Raw genomic sequence first — 5415 nt, forward strand, 5'->3', positions numbered from 1 at the left:
GAAGCATGTTAGACTTAAATGTTTTTGTATTTGCCTCTTGATGCTCTCTTTTGCTTCAAATACTACTTTCTGCGAGTGCATCATTAAAACTGTTGAGCCCATCTTAATGGCTATAAAGAAAGCAACTTCTTGGGAGATAACCCATGTGTTATTTTGCTACAGTACTTTGTTTTATATTTGTGTCTTGGAAGTTTTTTACTACTGTAGCAACCTCTCCTTATCTTAGTTTTGTGTTTTGTTGTGCCAAGTGAAGCCTCTAATCGAAGGTTGATACTAGATTTGGATTTCTGCATGTAAACAGATTTCTATCTGTCACGAATCTGGGTTGTTCTCTCTGTAGGTAACTCAGAAAAATATGCCAATTTACGTGCGTGTTCCTCAGATATGTACGCAACTTTAATTAGTTTTGAGTTTTCTGATTTGAGCAACGGAAGTATTTATTTAAAATTCGTCTTTACTGGCTGTTCTGTTTTGGCAGATTCTGTCTCTATTTTTTGCATTGTCTCTTGTGGACTTTAAGCGAGGTTTTCTAGACGTAGAGGGTTGTAGCTAATGTTTTATTGAGTTCTTGCAATGTGCCACTACAGGACCAAGGTGGATTCAAATTTTTTTGAGTACTAACCCCTCTAATGAAGTTTATGAGAAGTTTGGTGTGAAGGAAGTTTTCAAGGGTCAAGAGAGGAGGATGATATATGATCAAGAAGAGTGAAAAGTCTAAGCTTGGGGATGCCCCGTGGTTCATCCCTGCATATTTCAAGAAGACTCAAGCGTCTAAGCTTGGGGATGCCCAAGGCATCCCCTTCTTCATCAACTTATCGAGTTCCTCCCCCGAAACTATATTTTTATTCGGTCACATCATATGTGTTTTACTTGGAGCGTCTGTGTGCTTTTATTTTTGTTTTTGTTTGAATAAGATCGGATCCTAGCAATCCTTGTTTGGGAGAGAGACACGCTCCGCTTTTTCATATGAACACTCGTGTTCTTCGTTTTACTTTTAATGTTCAATGATAAAAGTTGGAAGCTATTGCACTTATTTATATTTGGTTGGAAACAGAAAATGCCTCATCATGTCTTGGATAATTTGACGCTTGGAAATTGTTTTGAGCTCTCAAGTAGATCATGATTAAGTTTTTTCATGTAGTCTAAGCCTATTAGTGGAGAACTACTATAGAGCTTGTTGAAATTGGTTTGCATGATTGGTCTCTCTTAAGGTCTAGATATTTTCTGGTAAAAGTGTTTGAGCAACAAGGAAGACAGTGTAGAGTATTATAATGCTTGCAATATGTTCTTATGTAAGTTTTGTCAGTACTCGGTTCATACTTGTGTTTGCTTCAAATAGCCTTGCTAGCCTAAGCCTTGTATCGAGAGGGATTACTTCTCATGCATCCAAAATACTTGAGCCAACCACTATGCCATTTGTGTCCACCATACCTACCTACTATGTGGTATTTCCTGCCATTACAAAGTAAATTGCTTGAGTGCTACCTTTAAACAATTCAAAATATATTACCTCTGATTTGTGTCAATGTTTTATAGCTCATGAGGAAGTATGTGGTGTTTATCTTTCAATCTTGTTGGGCAACTTTCACCAATGGACTAGTGGCTTCATCCGCTTATCCAATAATTTTGCAAAAAGAGCCGGCAATGGGATTCCCAGATCCCAAATTAATTAACCAAAATAGACACTCCTCCATGGTATGTGATTGTTGGATGGCACCCGAGGATTCGGTTAGCCATGGCTTGTGTAAGCAAAGGTTGGGGGGAGTGTCATCATCATAATAAAACTAAACTAAAAAGGCACTCCTTCATGGTATGAGATTGTTGGCAGGCACCCGAGGATTCGGTTAGCCATGGTTTGTGAAAGAAAGGTTGGAAGGAGTGCCACCCAAAAATAAAAATAATTCATGGGAGCCGCTCTTTGAAGGTTTGTCTAACGAGGGGGTTAGAGTGCCCACTACCATTTGTTGACAACAACAAACACCTCTCAAAACTTTACTTTTATGCTCTCTTTATGTTTTCAAAACCAAAGCTCTAGCACAAATATAGCAATCGATGCTTTCCTCTTTGAAGGGCCATTCTTTTACTTTATGTTGAGTCAGCTTACCTACTTCCTTCCACCTTAGAAGAAAACACTTGTGTCAACTGTGCATTGATTCTTACATACTTGCATATTTGCATTCATCATATTACTTTGTGTTCACAATTATCCATCAGATATTCATGTTACAAGTTGAAAGCAACCGCTGAAACTTATATCTTCCTTTGTGTTGCTTCGATGCCTTTACTTTGAACTTATTGCTTTATGAGTTAACTCTTGTGCAAGACTTTTGATACTAGTCTTGAAGGTATTATTCATGAAAAGTTTTGCTATATGTTATCTACTTGTTAGCAACTATAGATCATTACCTTGAGTCACTTCATTCATTTCATATGCTTTGTAATAGTATGATCAAGGTTATGTAAGTAGCATGTCACTACAGAAATTATTCTTTTTATCGTTTACTCGCTCGGGACGAGCAGAACTAAGCTTAGGGATGCCGATACGTCCCCGACGTATCCATAATTTCTGTTGTTCCATGCTTGTTTTATGACAATACTTACATGTTTTGCTTGCACTTTATGATGATTTCATGCATTTTCCGGAACTAACCTATTAACAAGATGCCACGAAGGCGCTTCCGTTTTCTGCCGTTTTTGGTTCCGGAAAGGCTGTTCGGGCAATATTCTCGAATTCGACGAAACGAAGACCAAACCTCCTATTTTTCCCGGAAGCACCCGTAACACCGAAGAAGAGTCGGAGAGGGGCCGGAGGGCCACCACACCATAGGGCGGCGCGGCCTGGCCCGGGCCCGCGCCGGCCCGTGGTGGGGAGCCCCTGTGTGCCCCCTCGCGCCGCCTCTTCGCCTATTTAACCCCTTTCGACCTAAAAACACCGTAACTCTTGACGAAACTCCGGAAAGACTCCGTGGGCGCCGCCACCATCGCGAAACTCCAATTCGGGGACAGAAGTCTCGTCCCGGCACCCTGCCGGACGGGGAAGTGCCCCGGAAGCCATCTCCATCAACGCCATCGCCTCCATCATGCTCCGTGAGTAGTTCCCCCATGGACTACGGGTTCTAGCTGTAGCTAGTTGGTATTCTCTCCCCCATGTACTTCAATACAATGATCTCATGAGCTGCCTTACATGATTGAGATTCATCTGATGTAATCGGTGTTGTGTTTGCTCGGGATCCGATGGATTGTTACATTATGATTGTCTATCTACAAAGTTTATGAAGTTATTGTTGCTGCAATCTTGTTATGCTTAATGCTTGTCACTAGGGCCCGAGTGCCATGATCTTAGATTTAAGCTCTATACTTATTGCTTAGATTGTATCTACAAGTTGTATGCACATGTCACTGTCCGGAACCGAAGGCCCCGAAGTGACAGAAATCGGGACAACCGGAGGGGATGGCGGTGATGTGAGGGACACATGTTTTCACGGAGTGTTAATGCTTTGCTCCAGTACTCTATTAAAAGGAGTACCTTAATATCCAGTAGTTTCCCTTGAGGCCCGGCTGCCACCGGCTGGTAGGACAAAAGATGTTGTGCAAGTTTCTCATTGCGAGCACGTACGACTATTATTGGAAAACATGCCTACATGATTAATGATCTTGATATTCTGTCTTAATGCTATTTCAATCCTATCAATTGCCCGATCGTAATTTGTTCACCCAACACTTGTTATTGGAGAGTTGCCACTAGTGTAGATAGCTGGGAACCCCGGTCCATATTTCATCATCATATACTTGTTCTACATGTCAACTGTTTTCTACGGTGCCATTGCTCTCATATTACTATTACTCGCTGCCGTGTTACCGTTACTCATCGCTCCCATATTATCGCTACTTTCACATCACCCCCGTTGCTAGTGCTTTTCCAGGTGCAGCTGAATTGACAACTCGCTTGTTAAGGCTTATAAGTATTCTTTACCTCCCCTTGTGTCGAATCAATAAATTTGGGTTTTACTTCCCTCGAAGACTGTTGCGATCCCCTATACTTGTGGGTCATCAGGGAGTTAAGATGCTCGTAAATCATGGGGGAGAGGCACGACGTATATAAGGGAGGGCGAAATATTTGATAGGTGGGGTGCGCGGGAGGAGTGGAGGGAACAAAAAAATTGGGCGTTTTGGCAGCCGGCGTACTACAATTTGGAGGGAACAAATTTTTGGCGTGAAAGAAAAATATTACTTCGAAAATGGAACTGTACATGTATATTTTAATTAAAAAATGACAGAAAACGAGTAAAACTCATAATAAATGCTAAATTCAATGTAAAATCATCAGTAACTAGTGGGACTGAGTAAATGCTGTGACATTGATGTGGAAAATTCAAATTTAAATTTTTCATGAGGTTTGGTGTAGTTTGATGTGAATTTACACAAGTGAGGGCATTTTTGGCATAACGGTCGAATCGTTGACCCCGGAAGTTGTAAAACCTTTTGCATGTGAGGTATATGTGAGAACACATCCCACATATACATGTTATTGTTCAGACATGTTAGATTTTGTCTGAAAACAGTTGTGAAACCTCATGTTGGTTGGGTCGATCCATGTGTGGACCCACATCGATCATGTCGGTGAAGGGCTCTTTTTCAAGCAAGCTGCACTTCAAAGACTCAGATTGAGCTGCAAATTTTTGTGAGTGGTCATGAAGGGTAGGTATGTGTGCCTGAGGAGTTTCATATTTTTTCGACAATTTTAGGTGTTTGTTTATTTTTTAATTAAAAATGACGTGAAAATGAGTAAAACTCATAATAAATGCTAAATTCAATGTAAAATCATCAAGTAACTAGTGGGACCGAGTAAATGTTGTGACATTCATGTGGAAAATTCAAATTTAAATTTTTCATGAGGTTTGGTGTAGTTTGATGTGAATTTACACAAGTGAGGGCATTTTCGGCATTGGGAAAATTGGGAGCACGTGCTGGTCTCATTTGGCGTCACCACATTACCCTACAACAGAAGTTTCACTTCGAAAAAGGTTTGATAACCTCTTAGTGCAATGAGGTCAACCTAGGTTTGACCAAACACTGAAAATTTCATATAAAATTGAAAATTTGTTGAAATCTTTCCAAACCTTGTGTATTGGCCAATGTGTGGCTAACACTTTCCATGGAAAATAATAAACTAGAAAAAATTGTTTCCCTACCAAAGCACTCACAAAAGTGAGGTGCGTAGTGAAAGATTATGCCCGTCTACCTCGAATCAGGCAGTTCTTGACCATTTTTTGAGGTAGCTAACTTGAAATGGACTGAAATTTGGCACAAGGGTGCATCACCATGTGGGTAATGACGCTAGCATGCTATCTTGCCAGTTTGGTTTGAAAATTTTCAAAAATTCATCCCCTAAACTCAAGAAGAGGCATCACTTGT

This window comes from Lolium rigidum, chromosome 7 (assembly GCF_022539505.1).
Source record: "Lolium rigidum isolate FL_2022 chromosome 7, APGP_CSIRO_Lrig_0.1, whole genome shotgun sequence".
NCBI lineage: Eukaryota > Viridiplantae > Streptophyta > Magnoliopsida > Poales > Poaceae > Lolium > Lolium rigidum.